General features: G+C 46.5%; 1 protein-coding gene across 3 annotated transcripts in view; it reads left to right on the top strand.

Annotated features, from left to right (window-relative positions):
* Positions 1-19,252, top strand: part of EML1 (EMAP like 1) — a 175,122-nt gene that overhangs the window by 66,420 nt on the left and 89,450 nt on the right. Inside the window, exon 1 of one of the 3 annotated variants that reach the window (XM_032839536.1) lies at positions 12,121-12,136. The exons of the other annotated variants lie outside the window; for them this stretch is intronic. The gene's annotated coding sequence lies outside the window, so the exon portion shown is untranslated. Of the gene's footprint in view, positions 1-12,120; positions 12,137-19,252 lie in introns of those variants that run through there. 3 annotated transcript variants of the gene reach the window in all.

The raw sequence follows: 19,252 nt of genomic DNA, 5'->3' as shown, positions 1-19,252 counted from the left end.
GTACTAATCCCAGTCAGTAGTAAGTTATCAACTAGAGGTAATAAACCTTGGACAAAGTGGATCCTCAGGTTTATGCGCTGGGATTTCTGACCCAGACTCCGTTTTGTACAGGGCATGGAGGTGCTGATGGGGTTTGAGGCCGGGATCCATGGGGGACCCACGGGGTCCACGGTCCTGTATCTGACACCCCTACAGACTTCTGCAGTGTTTTGTGTTCTTGTAACTCCTAACTAAGAGACCACACTGTTCTCCCCCCTCCAACAGTAAAGATTGCAAAGCTGTTGTCATTTTTCTGTAAACCTAGAGATGGTGGGGACCTGCCAGGACTCAGGGCAGAAATTTACCTTAAAATAAGAACCCAAAAAGAAAGTCAAAGGAACCAAGTTTATTATAAAGCAGTTTTTAAATTAATAGGTCATAAGGCAAAGAGTGAAGTTTGTTAAAATACAAGTTAAGGCTGTTTTATAGAACACGGAGGCTTGCATTCTAGTCCCATGGAGTCTGTTGAAGCTGGTCCAGCTCCCCTCCCTTCTTCCTCCCTCCCCCCTACTCCCCTCCCTCCCTCTCCCCTTCCTTCTCCTCTTCTCCCCAATTTGGGCCGGGCTCCTCCCAGCCATGAAGATGACTCTTCCCACATTCCTAGGCCACTGTTCCTCTGCAGGGTGTCCCTCAAGCTGGCAGGTCTCAGTGGCCCTATCCGAGCGAGTTTGCACTGGGTATGGTGCTAGGTCAGCGTGCTCTCTACTCTCCAGCAGTCCTGTGGCTGGGCAGGCTGAGTTAGCGCATGTTTATGGATGGGACACCTGAGGCCCAAGGAGGCCTAGTAGTTTGCCCAGGGTCGCACAGCTAAGGGAGTGGCAGAACCAGCATTCACACTCTCTTGGTTTGGTTCCAGAACTTTCCTATACAACCCACAGCTCGGGGTTTGGGACATTGCCCCAACTGGGGCATTTTGAAAACTGTGAGCTTGAATGTTCCCCTAAACAGATCCATGAGGCTTTGTTTTAGAAACAAACGGTTCATCTTCTAATACGGTGGTGGTGACGATGTATCCCTTGTTGTGTGGTGGTTAGCACTGATTTATTTTAGAGAAAATTGTAATGATCTCTCTTTTGTCTATAAACAATGGTTTCTTTTTGTTTGCCTTTGTTAAATGGGAATGAATAGATATTTATGTTCAATAGCCAGATTTCAGCAGGTCTTTGTCATACTTTCTGCGGTCTAGGAGGACAGTTCTGGTTGGATGGCAGAACTAGAGATCCGTAGTTTAACTCCTACGTGATCATGGAGGAACATTTCCAAGTTGCTTATTGGTGGGTTACCATACACTAAGGGGATTTTTAGGGTGTTGGTGATTTTTCTTCTGTCTCTTCTCTATGGTTTGAAAGATAAATCGTGTTGGTGACACTTAACATTGCTTCTCTCGTGGAGAAGCTTCTATCTAAGTCAAGCATTTGGTGTGGTTTTTTTCCTCGTTCAAGTATAATTAGCATGCAGTGTTAATTAGTTTCAGATATACAGTATAGTGAGTCACCAGTTCCATGGGTGACTCAGAGCTCCTAGTGGAAAGTTTACTCTTAACCCTCTTCACCTATTGCCCCACCCCCCACCCGCCTCCCGCTGTCAACATCAGTTTGTTCTCTGCTGTCAAGAGTCTGTATTTTATGTGTAATGTACACGCCACACTTCTTTATCCATTCATCTATCAATGGACACTTGGGTTGCTTGCATAATTGGGCGATTGTAAATAAGGCTGCTATACACATTAGACTGTGTACATCTTTTTGAATTAGTGGTTTTGTTTTCTTCGGGTAAATACCCAGCAGCAGAATTACTAGATGACACTGTAGCCCGATTTTTAACTTTTGGAGAAAAGTCCATACCGTTTCTCACGGTGATTGTACCAGTTTGCATTTCCACCAACAGTCTACTGGGTTTTTCCCCACATCCTCACCAACACTTGTTGTTTTTTACGGATTTGATTTTAGCTTTTCTGACAGATGTGCGGGGATATCTCACAGCAGTTTTTTTTTTTTTTCATTGTGATTTTCATTTGCATTTCCCTGGTGATGAGTGATGTTGAGCATGTCTTCATGTGTCTGTCAGCCGTCCGTATGTCTTCTTTGGAAAACTGTCTGTTCGTGTCCTCTGCCTATCTTTTAGTTGCATTTTGCGGGGGGGAGGGGAGTTGTATGCATTCTTTATATATTTCAGACATTAACCCCTTATCAGATGTCAGTTGCAAATTCTCCCATTCCTCAGGTTGCCTTTCTGTTTTGTTGACTGTTTCTTTAGCAGTGTGAATGCTTTTGATTTTCATGTCATCCAGTAGTTTAGTTTTGCTTTTGCTTCTCTTGCCAGAGCAGGTATATCTAGAAAGAAGTCACCATGGCCCATGTCTGAGAAATTAGTGCCTAGGTTTTCTATTAATTTTATGGTTTCAGGTCTCATACTTAGGTCTTTAATCCAATTTGAGTTTATTTTTTCTATGTGGTGTAAGAAAGTGGTCCAGCTGCATTCTTCTGCATGTGGCTGTCCAGTTTTCCCAACACCATTTGTTAAAGAGACTGTCTTTTCCCCATTGTATATTCTTGCCTCCTTTGTTGTGGATTAATTGACCATATAAACATGGGTTTATTTCTGGGCTCTCTGTTCTGGTCTCTGTGTGTCTGTTTTTGTACCAGTACCATACTGTCTTGATGACCACAACTTTGTAGTTTATCTTGAAATCTGGACTTGTGATACCTTTAGCTTTGCTTCTTTTTCAAGATTGCTTTGGCTACTCGTGGTCTTCAGGGGTCCCACACAAATTTGGGGTTATTTGTTCTAGTTCTGTGAAAGATGGCTGCTGGTATTTTGGTAGGGATTACATTAAATCCGTAAATAGTTTTGGATGGTATGGACATTGTAACAATATTGGTTTTCCCGGTCCACGAGCGTGGAATGTCTTTCCATTTGTTTGTGTCATCCTCAATTTCTTCCATCCGTGTCCTACAGTTTTCAGAGTACAGGCCTTTCGCCTCCTTGGGTAAATTTATTCCCAGGTATTTTATTCTTTTGGGTGCCATTGCAAATGGTGTTGTTTTCTTAATTTCTCTCTCTGCTCCTTTGTTACATGTATAGGAATGCAAGAGATCTCCGTATGTTAATTTCACACCCTGGGACTTCACTGAGTTCTTTCTGTATTTGCTCGGAGGTAAAAGGTGGCTCCTGCAAGATAGAGATCTCAAGGAGGGAGAATGTGGGGATTCCTGTGCAGCAAGTGCTTTCTCAGGGGCTGTCTGCTAATACTTCAGAGTGTGAAGGTTTACACGCTGTTTTACTTTTCCCTCTTTCTGGCCTTTCCCCCTTTCTTTCTTTCTTTTTTCTTTCTTTCTTTTTTTTTTTTTTTTTAAGATTTTATTTATTTATTTGGTGGAGACAGAGATCACAAGTAGGTAGAGGCAGACTGAGAGAGAGGGGGAAGCAGGCTCCCCGCTGAGCAGAGAGCCCGATGCAGGGCCCAATCCCCGGACCCTGAGACTGTGACCTAAGCTGAAGGCAGAAGTTTGACCCACTGAGCCACCCAGGCGCCCCTCCCCCTTTTTTTCCTAATACTGTGTTTGTCCCATTGATCTTCTTTACACCTCTGCCTTTCAGAGGGTTATTACTGATACCAAATGCTGTCGGGGAGACGTACAGTGTGGCCTGGGGACCCTGTAGTCAGAGATCCGACAGGTGGTACTTTCCCTGTGTTTTACTGGATTCCCACAGGGCACTGCACTCAGGCCACAGGTATTCCAAGCTGCAGACATAGACATGGGGTTCCTAGGGCAGGATGCTCTGCTCAGCTCACCTGGTGTCCCTGGTGACAGCTGGGGCCCAGTTCCTGGGCTTCCTGCTCCCCAGGCTTTCTCCGTATCCCCTCTCAGTTTGGTCCAGGTTTGAAAGTTGTAGATCTTGTTTGAAATGAAGAAAGCCTTCATTGAAATGACACATTTGTCAGACGCAAGTACAAAGCACACTTCTCACTGTGAGGGCGCACAAGCCAGTTCAGAAGGAGAGGAGGGAGCCCATTGTCATGGAGATGTGTGTGCCTGTCTTTCCCCTCAGTCCTTTGGGTTGACACTGGGGGTCAGAGGTCACACCTTCTGGTCCATCTGGCATCTGAATGGCTCCTGGACCTCTGCGAGGTTTTGGTTGCTTGAAAACCACTGATGCCTGGATGGTGCAGATCACGCAAGGGTTCACACGGTTCATTACATAATACCAGCGAGATCACAGGGCTTAATGTCACCGCGGGTACCGTCAGAAAAGACTGTAAGTATTGGGAAGTTATCAAGCTCATGGACGCGGGTACAAGTTTTCCAAAGTTCTGTCTTTTTCTCGAAAGCTCAGTTTTTTATCATTGGCAACAAATACTGTCAATTGTCGTTCCTGAAAGATCAAGTTCACTCCACTCATGTTTGAGAAAATGACTACAAGCACTCACGTCCAAATAGCCACGGTGTGTCTCTCAGCTGTTCCTGCCGGTGGAGATGCTGGTTCCTGGGGAAAGGTCCAGCCCAGTTGCACAGAGCTTTGCCTGAGGACAACCAGTGGACTTTGGTCAACGCAGCAGAAGTGCTTTCTATGTACTTGCCATTTGTCACTCAGATTATTAGAGACATGTTCTTAACGGAGTGAGTTCTATTAAAATCACTATTGTTTGCAGCTTCAGCAAAGATATCCCTACGTGCACTTGGCATTTTTACTGTCAGTGACAGCAAAGAGCCCAGTGACCCGGTGGCACCACCGTGACTGGGCCAAGATGCCCGCGATTTTACCCACCGCCGCTTCCGCACACGTCCACACAGTGGCAAAGACAGATAAAGTCTTGGTATGACGATGAAAGTAGTTTTGACCTCATGACCTCCTAAAGGGGCCTCCTGGGCTCTCAGGGGTCTTGGACCTTCCTGTTAGAACCACTGCCTTCAGTACTGGGAGCACCTTCATGCGGCATCTCTACCGAGGGCTGGCTTTGTGCCAGGTGACGCCCTAGGGGCTGGAGGTACCAATGAGGAACATCACAGTCCCTGTTTTCAAGCTCACAGTCTGATGGAGAATGGGTCAAGTCAGTGAGGTGATAACGGTCAGAATCACCCAACACAGCTCACGGATCTAGTGATGGTGATGAATGTTTCTTGGAGGAAGTAGCAAAGATCTGCTGAGCTTTGGAGAGTAGAAGTAAGCCAAGTAAAGAACAGGGGAAGGGGTTCCATGAAGATCAAGTAGCTTGGGAGGAGGCTTGGAAGCAGGAGAGAGCCTGAAGTCCTTGGGGAATTTGGAGCCCAGGAGCTGGTGGGGGTGTGAGTGGCAACAGTGTATGCAGAAGCTGGACCCCAAGTGCTAACTATTTCCTCCCAAAGACAGGGAGACTGCTGGATTTGGGCGGTGCTGTGAGGTTGTCAGATCACCTTGATGGAACGATGAATGGGAGGGAAGAAGGCTGGTAACACTGTTGGTAGGTGAGCCAGTTGGGGTGCCCCCAGGAACCCAGAGAGCAAACCCCAGGACCCAGCAAGGTGGGGCTAACAGAGATGGGGTCCACTGACAATCGGACAGCTATCTCATAGTCTCAATGTTGAAAAATTTCGAGTGGGCAGGATTTGATGATTCATTTGACATTGAGGGAGGAAATATGGAAACAGTTAAGGACATGCCGAGACTGTAGATTAATGACTGGCTGTCAGCAGTGCGTTCGGGGTGAGGGAGCACGGGAAGGTGATGACAGCCAAAACGGCAACTTTAACTTCATGGATTACATTCATCTCTGCACATACACACATACACACACACACACGTATATATACTTACATGTGTGTCTGTGTCCGCAGGTGAAGATGTCAGTGGGCTGATGGGGTCAGGTCTGGAGATGGGGACAGTATGGGCCACAGAGACTTCAACTGAGGAGTCATCCATAGAGAACAGAGGTCAAGGCTGAAGCCCCGAGAGTTGACGAGACCACCCAGGAGAAGAAAGGCTCTAGTGCAGGGAGGAGTCAGGGCGGGTCGGCAGGTGGGGGGAAGGAAACCCAAGACCTGGGTCTTCCTGGTCCTGACATCTCCAGGAGAGAGTAGAGAAAAAGTGAAAACAGCCAGTCTTCCACTAAACGCTGCGTTCTGATCTGACCGTGCTTCTAAGTGTAACATTCTGAGTGGGACCCTTCACGAGCAACACGGCCCACATCACGCATATTTCTGTCTCTCAGCTAAACCTAGACTTCAAGTCTGGGCAGTGTGATTAAAAATACCCTTTTCAGTCTGCAGTCTACCCCTACTCCCCCAGCCCAGCTATTTTGCTTTTGCAAACAGAGCAGCTCTTTTCCCCATCTACGGTTTCATGGTTCTCATGCATTTTACCCTTCTTTCTTTATACTCATGATGTTTTGGAAATTAGGATTTTCATTCTGTCCAGTGGCCAGAGATGGAATTGTAATGTTGGAAGTGTTGTCTTTCCCGTGGCTGTGGCATTGAGGGGCAGGGCGGAGGGACACATGCTCATCTCAGAGCTGTCGTGTCAGGAGCATTTTCTAGAGGTTTCCATCCACGGCAGTAGGTGAAGCAGACACGGATGGGGAGAAGGGGGAGTTTGGAATGGGGCAGCTCAGCCTCTCCCTGCTTGGCATCCCTGGTGATGCCCCTGCCCACCCTGAATGATGGCTGGGCACCAGGCAGCCAGCCCCGTGTCCTGTTTTGCATTTCTCCTTACTTTTTTTTTTTTTTAAGATTTTATTTGTTTATTTGATAGAGATCACAAGTAGGCAGAGAGGCAGGCAGAGAGAGAGGAAGGGAAGCAGGCTCCCCACTGAGCAGAGAGCCCCATGTGGGGCTCGATCCCAGGACCCTGGGATCATGACCTGAGCCGAAGGCAGAGGCTTTAACCCACTGAGCCACCCTGGCGCCCCTCTCCTTATGTTTAAAAATGTTTTTCTAATGTGATTCTGTACTTCTAAAATCAAGAAGGATTAAAGGTCAAAGGGGGTCCCTTGGTGGCTCAGTAAGTTGGGCATCCAACTCTTGGTCTTGGCTTGGGTCATGATCTGAGAGCCCTGATGCCAGGGTCGTGGGTTCAAGCCCCAGGGCAGGACTCCATGCTCATCGGGGAGTCTGCTTCTCTCTCTTTCCCTCTGCCCCTCCCCCCACTCACACTCTCTCTCTAAAATAAACAAATATATTTTTTAAAAAGGATCAAAAGAATCTCCTAATTGCAAACTTGCGGCACATAGACAATTCACTAACAATCGGGCTGTCTACTAGAGGTGTTTCCCCTGTAATTCAGCATCTGGGGGGCTTGTGCCGGAAGAACCCGCCATAGGAGTCGCTGTCGTCCGCCCAGGGAACTGGGCAACGAGGGTTTCAGCAGCCACCGGGGAGGGGGGTGTGCAAGTTCATTTATCTTGAAATATATTTTCATTTAAAGCTTTTTTAAAATTTTTTTTATTTTTTATAAACATATATTTTTCATTTAAAGCTTTTTAGCTCTGCGTATACACCATGTTTTTTGAAGACAGAGGAGGGTTAACATAGTATTTTATTTTACTGATAAGTCATTCTTGGTTTTGTGTTGACTGAAAATGGACTGTAGGGTGTTACTCTTGCTGTGATCAATGCTCACACGTCGTGGAAAGCCAGTCGCTCACCACGTTGCGGGTGAAAATACCTTCAGAAGGAAACTTCTGTGCAGCTTGGTTCTTCCTGACAACTGTCAGTGCGCACCTGACAGGTAGGGATGCTTGCAGGGACAGGGTTCTCGGGGATAAAGAGGAGCACCTTTCCAGACTTTCTTTCTGCATCAGGGTTTTACTCTTTGGTTTGCAATGACTTCTTAGCAAACCAGTCCTACACATATCCAGACAGATGGGGAGAGCGTCCGATCTAAGGGACAGTCATCCTTTCCCTATGAACCTCATGCACTTCCAATGAGCACACTCGTTCCTCCGTACACCTCACACAGGGACATCAGACGAGGGTCCGCAGGTTGGCTCAGAATCGAAGATGTGGTTTTCGTGGGTCCAGCTCTGGGTAACAACTGTGTTGAGTGGCCCTGTCGCAGCCGTTGCCGGAGAGGGACCCAAAGCACACTGATGATAAGGCGATGGGGGGAGCATGAAAGGAGGTGGCCGTGCTGGGAAGACACACAGAGCCCGGGGCAGGGTTTGGCTGTGATTTTTACAAAGCCGACGCACTTCCTAACCATGGAATCATCTGCTTTAGGAAAGTACCATCCCCCGAAATTGTTGGCAGGCAGAGACCGAGGTTTGGTGCTAACGGCTTTACTACTGCTGGATGCATTCTGGCACGGACCTCTAAATCTGTCCTGCTTTTATATAAAGCTCTTTAAATGTGAGTGTCTCAACATGGTGACCCTGTGAGATAGGGTCACTATCCCTATGATACAGATGAGGGCATTGAGTCTAGGGTTCAGTGGTCTCTTCGGGGTAACATGCCTCTAGCCTGGGTCTTTTAAGGGCTCTTTCTCTTTGTCACACCTGCTGTCTTCTGCACCAGGAGAGAGGGGACACTTACTTTCTTCCAGCTTGAGATATTCTCCCCCAGGTGACAACAAATGATGAAACGGAATTGGAGCAGATCTAAAGATCACTTAGATAAGGATCGACAGTTACATTTCTATTTGCTCCTACGTGGATTCCATAATGTACTTCGTGGCTGACCACAGACCATTAATAGGAAGCATATCTGCGGTCAGATAGCCCCAGTATTCACTCCCTATCAGGAGGGCCACGCATCAGGAGGGCAGAGGAAGCGGCGGCCTCGAGTGATGGCACGTCACTGTGGAGCACTGAGTGATGTGAGCAGACAGACAGCCTGGTGTGCAGAAATGAGAGATTGGGTTGCTCTTTTCTGAACAAAGGCATTTTGCAGCCTGTGAGGGGTTGCAGATGATTGCAGATAGGAGCTCTGGCATCTAACCGGAGGGCAGACAATGTGTCTCTTCAGTGCAGTTAGAAGTACTTATCATTTTAGGGTTCTTTTTCCAAAAAAAATTCACTTTTTTTAGACCATGGCTCTGTCGTTAATGGTATTTTTGAGTACCGAATGCTGAGAATATGCAGGAGAAATGAGAAAGTGGGAGAAATGCTATGAGAATATGCATGCGCGTGTGTGTGCGTGCGTGTGTGTGTGTGTGTGTAAGGGGGGACCCGGCAGCCCATGTAACAACATTCAGTTGTTTGAATAATGCCAGCAGTAATAACCGCTTACATACAGAGGGCACCGTGACATTTTCAAAGTACTTTCACATGTCATTTGAATGGTAGTTGCGTGAGTCCTTGTGCTCCTGCAAGGGGTATGGCGGGGGGAGGAGGTCTGCCCTCCCCACCCCTTTTCTGCTTCTTGCTCTGATTCCTTTCTTTGTCCGTCCACATCAGTTCTCCTTCTGTACCCTCCCTTGTACACCTCTTGCACGGGGACTTCCAGAACCTGTCCCCTTTGTCTGTCCTGCTTTGAAACATCATTGATTTTCCTTTTGTGTTGATGCGGGTCCCCCATGGGAGACATTGGACTTGAACTTGCCTGCACAGGGTAGCAGGAGAGGAAGCTCTGTTGGAGGGACTTGCTAGCCCGCTGTGCTCCCCTGCGTTCGGCTGTGTTTCTGATTTCCATTGCTTGGTCCCTGTTTCAGCCTGCTGAAACCTCCCTCCAGCCTCCTCATATTTTAACACTCCCTCTTTTTGGCCCAGTTTGCCCCACCAGACATGCTGGTTGTCACCGGTCCAGTCCATCTGTGTCTTCTGGATTCGCACCGGAGCGTCAAAGCCTTGACAGGCTGGGCTCCCGCCTGCCTAAGTGCTGGGCCTCCAGAAGCCACCTCCTCCGGGAAGAAGACCAAGCCCGTCCCCCCGCCTTTCCAGCTTGAGACTCACCATCCGCCATGCCTGTCAGTTCCAGGGGACGGTGGGGGAGGCGGCCTTTGGATGCGTAGCTCGCGTCTTTATACTGACTCCATTTCTTTTTATAAAATTGCCGCTCTGGGGACCATGCTGCTAGTAGGATAGCTTCTTCTCCCATGCCTGGGCTGGCTCCTGGCTCCCTGCAGCATCTGCCACGTTCGTGGGCCTCGCTGGCTGCCGTGGGGGTCGATCTTCTCCTGGCCTCACCAGAGCCAGGGCCCAACGTAGCCATCAGAGCCAGGCCCCTTCCCGGTGGGTGCAGTGTGGCAGAGTCACAGGTCTTGGAATCACAAGGCCTGGAGGAGACCGTGGGTCTCAGCCTGAATTTCTAATTGTCTACAAAATTGGATCGAGTGATGGCGTAGTACCTATCACGGTGACTTGCCCCTTGAACAAGCAGGTGCAACAGCGTGTGCGGAAAGACTGCGGGAGAGAACAGCACCCGAGGACACTCTGCTGTTTCCTCTAGCACGTATTTACTGAGTGCCTCCAGCAGGCCACGCCCACGGTCTAGGCTCTAGAGAAAGAGCAGTGAAGGGAACAACAACAACAAAAAGGTCCTTATGGCCTAATTGGGGGGGGACCACAAGCAAGGAAGCAAATCAATGAGCAAGGGAATTTCCTAGAGTAGTAAGAACCCTGAAGAAGGTGAACTAGTGACAGAAATAATTTGGATTAGGCAGTCTGGTTGTCACTGTGGATCACTAGCATTCAGCACCATTTCCTCCAGGAAGCTTTCCCTGATTGCCCCAGGCTAAAACAAGAAGAGTTGTGATTTGTTAGGAGGAGGACTTTACTAGGCATTGTTAATCTTATCTTCACTCTTCTATGTAACACTTAGAGAGCACTTATAATATATGTAACACTTTACAATCGGAAGACCCAGGCTCAGAGAGATCAAGCCATTGCCAGGATCTCCTAGCTAGAACATGGCAGAGCTGAGCACCTGTCTTCCGTGTCTGCCCTTTGCACCACCTCTCTGATCCTCCCAGTTCCCCCGGGGCCTTATGGCCACCTCTGTCCCATCGCTCCCTGTAGCCCGTGGACTGACGGTTTCCTGTGGTTTTCCTTGTTAGCTCCAAGCTCCTGAAGGATGGGAGCTGTTACCCTTTGCACCTGGAGCAGGGCTGAGCACTTCCTGGGAGCTCCTCCCAAGTTCACCACATTTATCACTAGCCCCTTGCCATGTAAAGGGCACCATGGATTTTCACTTACGGGTTCCAGAATTCTGCCCTGTAGACGGTGATGGGAACAGTCGGGTGGGATATGTTTGGAGAGAGAGCACGGGGAGTGAAGTTTCCTAGACCCGACGCATCTCTGTTCACAGGAGCTCTGACTCTCTGGCCGCTCAGCTTTGCGGTGAGCAAGCAGAGATCCGTGCCTACAGCTGCTGAAAGCCCTTGGCACAGTTAAATAGTAACAGACCATCATGTCTGCCTCTCTGAGCCTGTGTTCTTGCGAGGGCTGACTGCTGCATGTCGAGGATGCTCGCCTCTGTTGATTCTGAGCAGGGCTAGGGTGCAGGCAAGTGGTGGGGGTGCACCGAGCACAAGCAGTCAGGGCTGGGGTTCCGCCGTGACCCCTCCCTCCCCCGAATCCAGTTGCCCTGAGCACCCTTACGTAAGCAGCACGTCACCGCCTCCCTGGGTTCCCACCGGGTTGTGAGAATGCTGGTGCCCCAGACACACGCCCTCGTTCACCAGCTGGAGCAAGACCAGCACCACAGAGCCCAGTGCTGGTGTCCCAGGGTCACGTTGTCCTGCTCCTTGAAAAACATCTTAGGGAAAAAAAAAGAAAATACTGTTTAGACTATTTGAGGATTCTGTGAGCGCTACAAATGTGATGGCATTTTGGAGGGAAAAAAAAGCCAGTATGCCCCCTGAGGCCAAAGAGGGAAAGCGAGTCAGGAACAGAAGGCGTGTGTGTGACTGTGGTGCAGAGTACTGCAGAGGGCTCTTCGAGGTGGTTCCAGATATGATAGCATGAGTCTTTTATTCACTTGGAGCAGGGCATCGTACACTATTGGGGGTAAAATCAGGAGGACAGTGCAGAACGTGGTTTTCGTCCTGCTGCATGGAGAGCCCCTAGCAGGCTCTAAATCCCTGGGCAGAGCAGCCCGACCTGGTGGGGACTAGTCATGCGTAAATATCCTTGGACGTTGAGGTCCTAACCGCCCAGCACCTCGGAAGGCGACTGTCATTGGAAGTAAGGTCTTTAAAGAGGTCATGGAGGTTCGGGGAGGTCCCTAGGATGGGCCCTGATCTATATGACTGGCATCCTGTAAGAGGGGAGATTGGAGCGCAGATGGGTACGGAGAAGACCCTGTGAGGACATGGGGACGAGGTGGTGTCTGCTCGCCAGGAGAAACCAGCCCTGCCAGCACCTTGACGTGGGGCTTCCAGCCTCCAGAACACTGAGAAAATATGTTTCTGTTGTTGAAGACCCCCGGCTGTGGGTCGTCGCTATGGCAGCCCCAAGAAACCGACCCCACCCTCGTAAGGCTGCTGGACCGTGTTGGCAGGAGTACTGCAACTATCCTAGCAGAAAGCCTGCACCCAGGGTCCGGACCCTCTGCAGGGCCCTCGCCCGGAGAGAGGAAGGCAGGAACTGGAAGTTGCTCGTGTGCTTGCAGGCTGGTTCTTCATTTCTGGGCTCTTTTCCTCGATGGCTGATAATCACACTTCTTTCTCCTTATGGCCCCAGTCATCATGTGCTCATTTCCCGCCCCCCCCATATTTGTTCCATTTTTGTAACTCAAAAAATAGGGGTGCAGGCTCATCAGCTGCTGTTTTGAACCAGGCACCTGTTTGGATGCCTTCTTTTTTCTATTTGGCAAACTCCTTTTGGTCCTTGGAAACTCAGCCACCGCTGACTTCAGCACCAGGAAGCCTTCTAGATGCGCCGAGCTCCCCTGAGAGGCCCCTCCATGCCTCTTGGGAACATCGGCTTGTACTCTCGCCCTTACACTTTTCTTGGCATTGTCACCTGTGCCCACGAGGATTTGCACTTCTCCTCTCCCCGACCCATGCCTCTGGCACGGGGGCGGGGATGCACGAGTATGGGTTACCCCTGATCAGCACAACATGGGGCTAAACGGCACGGGTCCACCTATGTGGGGGATTTTGTCGATACACACAGTGCTGTCACTGTATTTTCTCTTCTTTATGTTTTCCTAATAGCATTTACTTTTCTCTAGCTCGCTTTATTGTAAGAATACAGCGCACAATACATACAACGTAGAGCGTGTGCGTTACTAGACTGTTTGTTCTCCGTGAGGCTTCCCGTCAGCGGCAGGTAATCCGTAGCTAGGTTGTTGGGGAGTCGAGTTCTATGTGGATTTTGGACTCTGGTGGGGGTGGGGATCAGCATCCCTAACCCTGTATTGTTCAGGGGTGAACTGTGTATCATTTTCTTGGAAGCCAGTCATTCAAAATGGTTGAAGAAACATTGCGGTACCTTTTTAATGTGATAAATATATATAACAAAATTGACTACTTTAACCATATTAAAGTGTACAAACCTGACGACTTTCAAATCACTTTCACAAACTTGTGCAGTCATCACCACTGTCTGTTTCCAGCATTTTTTCATAACCCCAGACAGAAACTCAGTCCCCATGAAGCAATAGCCCCCTTCTTCCGCTGTATCCCCCACCAGCCCCTGGCTGTCTGCCTTTATGAGTTTGCCCAGGCTAGATATTTCACATAACTGGGATCATCCTCTATTTGTCTTTTTACGACTGGCTTGTTTCACTTTGGCGTAATATTTTTAAGTTCCATCCACATTGTAGCAGGTGTTTGAACTTCATTTCTTTTCATTGCTGAATACTATCCATTGTATGGTTACACTGTATCTTCTTTATCCGTTCATCAGCGAATGGACACGTGGGGTGTTTCCGTCTTTAGGCTATTGTGAATAACACTGGTCTGGATGCGAGTGTGCAAATATCAACTCACGTCCCTGTTTCCAGTTCTTAGGTGTATAGCGCAGGAGTGAAATGGTGAGTCTGTGTTTAATTCCTGGAGGAACCACCACCCTGTTCTCCCCAGGGGCAGTGCGTGACACTCAATCTCTCCACTTCCTTGCCAGGCCTTGTTACTTTCAGTTTTGTAGGTCTTGTTACTTTAAGTTTTGTCGCTTCTCGCCATCCTAGCACGTGTGCAGGGGTGTCTCATTGTGGTTTTGCTATGCAGTTTTCTAATGACCAAAGTAATGTTAAATATCTTTTCATGAGCCCATTGGCCATTTGTGCATCTTCTTGGAAAAAACGTCTGTTCAAGTCCCTTGCCCATTTTTTTGTTGGGTGGTTTCTTTTTGTTATTGAACAAAATGGTCAGAACTTTAAAAAAAAGTGTGCTCCTAGAAAATGTGTACCCCTCCTAATACTTGACTTTCTAGAAAGCTTATTCTCTGAGGGTCTAGACTGACAAGGTTATTTTAATCATCTCCTGTTCCTCCACACTCCCAGTCTCTTGACTTTCTTGTACTTTTTTCTAGTATTCATGTTTCTGATTGAATTTTAAATGGATCTCAAGTAAAGAATCAGACTGCAAAGTTTCACTTTGGAAAATGCTACAGCTCAAGTGCACAGGTATCCTTTTCACAAGCATTAAGAAATTGGAGAATTCGATGGTCAATTCCTGTTACTCAGAAACACTCTGCAAAGTGATAACATTACGGAAATGTACTCTGAGCTGTATTTCCCAGCGTATTTGATTGGGGTTGAAAGCAGAGTTTTGAATGTAGAGAGCCAGCTGTCTTCTTGGCTAGATCTGAATACTCAGCTCCACGGTTTAGTAGGGTGCTCGAGGTCAGTATCCCCCTCCGTGGAGGGGGAACTGGGGGTGACGGGCACAGCAGCCCCCAAGGGTGGGTGCGGCAGAACACATCCTGCATCCTCGCCCTGAGGCACTGCTCCCGTGGGACCGTCAGCAGCTGTGGAATTTGGAATGAGGAATTCCCAGTGGGATTTTGAAAGCTAGTCTAAGAGAGTAGAATTGGGGTGGGTGGGAGGTGGGAGAAATACAGTTCCACTATGACTCCTAGAATATGTAATTCCTGGCTGATTAAAAATCTTCTCTTTTTTTTAAATAAAAAATCTGCTATAACCTTTAGGTCCAGAAACAGTCCAATTTATCTTTTTTCCTTTTTTTGTTCAAACTGAATATTTTTCCTTCCTTCCTTCCTTCCTTCCTTCCTCTTTCTTTCTTTCTTTCTTTCTTTCTTTCTTTCTTTCTTTCTTTCTTTCTTTCTCTTTTTGCATCCTGCGTCATTCCATGAAGATTTTGATATCTTGTAACACACAAGTAGGTTTTCTAGATTCATTAAAATATTTTAATTTTTTCTCTTCTTTTTTTTAACTGAAAGACCGAGAGGGAGTTGTTTGTTTTGCTGCTTACCTCCCTTTAAAAAAGAAACTTTATGGAAGTATCGTTGATGCACAGTCATCTGAACATATGTAAGTGGACAATTTGGTGAATTTTGACGTATGCGTATATCTGTAAAACCATAAACCACAATAAAGAGAGTGCACATCATGATCCCTTGAAGTTGTTTTTTTTAAAGATTTTAACCCCTTGAAGTTTTTTGTGCCCCTTCATCATTCCCCCTGTCTCCCCCCACCTTCTAACCACTGACCTCCTGTCCCTATAGCTTAGTTTGTATCTTGTGTCATTTTGTATAAACAGACTCATTCAGCACATACTCTATTTTCTGGCTTCTCTCACTTAGTGTAATTATTCTGAGACTCATCACACTGTTGCTTCTATCAGTAAAATGTTTTTATTCCTGAGTAGTGTATCCATTCTGCGGACACTTGTTTCATTCATTGGGTGATGGACATTTGGGCTGTTTCCAGTTTTTGGCTATTACAGACCAAGCTGCTCTGAACTTTTGTGTCCAAGTGTTTGAGTGGATATATGCTTTCATTTCTCTTGGGTACACACCAAGGAGTGGAATGGTTGGCCCAAACAGTGGGTGTGGGTTTAACCACTTTCCAAAGTGGTGGCACCATTTTGGATGCCCGCAGCAGAACATCAGAGATGCAGTTGTGCCACCCACAAACCCACACTTTCTGGTAATAGATCTGATTTTGACATTAGAGTCATGCTGGCATGGAAATTAATCGAGAAATAGTCTCTCTCTTCAGCTGTCTGCAGGACTTTATATAAAGTTGGTATTATTTCTTCCTGAAATGTTTGCTAGAATCCACTAGTGAAGTTATCTGGGTATAGGGTTTTCTTCATGGAAAAGTTAACTATAAATTCAGTTCCTTTAATAAAGCTATTTAGATTATCTGTTAGCTTTGGTAGTTTTATCTTTCAAAGAACTTCCATTTTATTTAAGTTGAATGTATTGGTATAAAGTTGTTCTTATTATACCCTTCTTGTCCTTTTGATATCTATAGATCTGTAATGATGTTACCTCTTATTCCAGATTCTAATATTTTGTGCCCTGTCTCTTTTTATCCTGAGTAATTTGGATTCAGTTCTGTCAATTTAATTTATTGTCTCCAAGAACGAGCTCTTGGTTTTATTGATTTTTCCCTATTGTTTTTTTGTCCTAGCTCATTGATTTCTGCTCTGAAGCATATCACTTCCTTTCTTCCGCTTCCTTGGGGTTTCTTCAGTAGCTGAGATAATTTTCCTTCACCTCCTCCTCTCCTTTTCTTTTAAAGACTTACTTACTTATTTATTTTAGAGAGAGGGAAAGAGAGAGCACGAGCGGGAGGGGCAGAAGGAGAAGGAGAAAGAATCTGAGCAGACTCTGCCCTGAGCGTAGAGCCCAACACAGGGCTCGATCTCACGACCCTGAGATCGCCACCCAAGCTGAATGAAATCAGGAGTCTGCCACTTAACCACTGCGCTACCCAGGTGCCCTAGACTGTATGTCTGTTCCTTCACCATAACATGATATTTTGATTACTGTAGCTTTTAATAAGTCATAAAGTCGGGGAGTATCTGTTCTCTAACATTGTTGCCTTTCTTCAATATTGTGATGGCTATTTTCGGTCTTCTGCTTTTCCATATAAACTTTAGGATCAGTTTGTCAGGACCCACAAAATAGCTTGCTGGGATTGTGGGTTGAATCTGTAAATCAATTTGGGAAAAACTGACATTCTAACAATATTGGGACTTCTAATCTACGAACCTGGAGTATCGCTGTATTTCTTTAGATCTTTTATTTATTTTTTTTAAAGATTTTTTTTTTTTAATTTATTTGACAGATCACAAGTAGGCAGAGAGGTAGGCAGAGAGAGAGAGGAGGAGGAGGCAGGCTCCCTGCTGAGCAGAGAGCCTGATGTGGGACTTGATCCCAGGACCCTGAGATCATGACCTGAGCCGAAGGCAGAGGCTTTAACCACTGAGCCACCCAGGTGCCCCTCTTTAGATCTTTTAAAAGTTTCCTTATAGTAAATTTACATATAAATCCTGTATATGTATTTTGCTAAACTTAAACCTAAGTGCTTCGTTTGGGGGGCATTATATAATAACGTCCTATTTTAATTTTAAATTCCATTTGTTCATTGCTAGTATTGTGGAGAGCAGTTGACTTTTGTATATTAACCTTGTATCCTGCAACCTTGTTATAATCACTTACTAGGTCTGGGAGTTTTTGTTAATTCTTTGGAGTTTCCTACGTAGACAGTCATGTCATCTGCAGTTTTAAGTCTTCTTTCCCAATTCGTATACCTTTTACTTCCTTTTCCTGTCTTCTTGCCCTCGCTAGGACTTTCAGCGTGATGTCCAGTAGCAGGTAAGAGGGGTGTCCTTGCCTTGTTCCCACTTTGAGGGAGAAAAGCATCCACTTTCTTACCATTAAGCATGGTGTAGCTATAGGTCTTTTGCACATGCTCTTTGTCAAGTCAAGGAACTTCTGTATTCCTAGTTTGCCAATTTTTTTTCTTTATCACTGGTCTTAATGTGATTTTGCTCTGCTGTGGTGTGATTTCCTTCATGTTTGATGCACTTCGGATTTATTGAGCTTATTGATCTGTGGATTTATAATTTTCATCAAATTTGGAAAAATTTCAACCATTATTTCTCCAATTTTTTTTCCCTCCCCCCTTCCTTTGGGGACTTGAATTACATATATATCAGGACACTTGAGGTTGTCTTACAAACTCCCTGGTGTTTAGTCCCATATTCTCTCCCGCTCTCTCTTCCCCCCTCTCTCCCAACCTCATTCCGGTCTGTTTTCTCTCTGTATTTCATTTTGGATAATCGCTATTGCTATTTCTTCAGGTCTGCTCTTTTTTTTTTCCAGTTAGTTTCATCTAGCAGATTGTAGTTTTCATGTCTAGAAGTTGGAATTTTTTTTTTAGTTTATCTTTATTTTTTAAATGTTTATTTATTTGAGAGTGGGGAGGGCAGAGGGAATGAATGTCCACGCAGACCCCAGCTGAGTATAGAGCCTAATGTGGGACTCGGTCTTGTGACCAAGGGGACAGGACCTGAGCCGAAACCAAGTCAGATGCTCAACTGAGTCACCGAGGTATCCCTAGAAGTTTAACTGTAAAAAGTTAACTAAAAAAATATATATGTGTGTGTGTGTGTGGGTGGGTGGGTGGGTGTATGTATATATATATCTTCCATGCCTCTCTCTAACATAGTTAGTCTTTCCTCTGGCTCTCATAGATATAATACAGTTATAATAACTGTATAATTTTCCTTGTCTAATTCTATCACTGCTATCGTTTCTGAGTTAGTTTGCTTGGTTGATTCTTTCCCTTATTATGGGTCATGTTTTTCTGCTTCTTAGAATGCCTAGTCATCATTTTTCCTTGGATACCAGGCATTATGAATTTTACCTGGTGGGGAGCTAGGTATTTTTATCTTCCTATACATACTTTTAAGCTTCGTTCTGGGATGTGGTTGTTACTTGGAAATAGTTTGATCCTTTTGAGTCTTGCCCTCAAGCCTTGTTCCGGGTGGGCGGGGTGGGGACCAGCCGTTAGTCTAGGGCCAAATCCTCCCGGTTCTCCACCCAACGCCCTGCGGAGTGTATGGTTTTCCACCGTAGCTGCTGATGACAGGAAAACTGTTCCCAGCCCTGTGTAGGCTCTGGTGGCTGTTCTTTCTACTCTTTCTGGGTGGTTCTTGGCCCATCTTTTTTCCTCACACGTAAGTGCAGATCCATACCTGGCAGAAGACTCCAAGATGTCCCAAATGTTCTCTCCTTGTGGCTCTCTCTTCTAACGTTCTGCCCTGTGGACTCCTGGATTTTTTCCGGGCTTCCAGCTCTGTCTCCCCAGCTTAAGGAGAACTTCAGGCTTCACCTCGGTTTCCCTGCATCACTTCCGGGAAACTCCAGGCTACCTGT

Source organism: Lontra canadensis, unplaced genomic scaffold (assembly GCF_010015895.1).
Source record: "Lontra canadensis isolate GAN:19392208 unplaced genomic scaffold, GSC_riverotter_1.0 scaffold108, whole genome shotgun sequence".
Classification (NCBI taxonomy): Eukaryota; Metazoa; Chordata; class Mammalia; order Carnivora; family Mustelidae; genus Lontra; species Lontra canadensis.
Note: the sequence above shows the minus strand (reverse complement) of the source record. Positions and strands in the feature narration are given on the sequence as shown.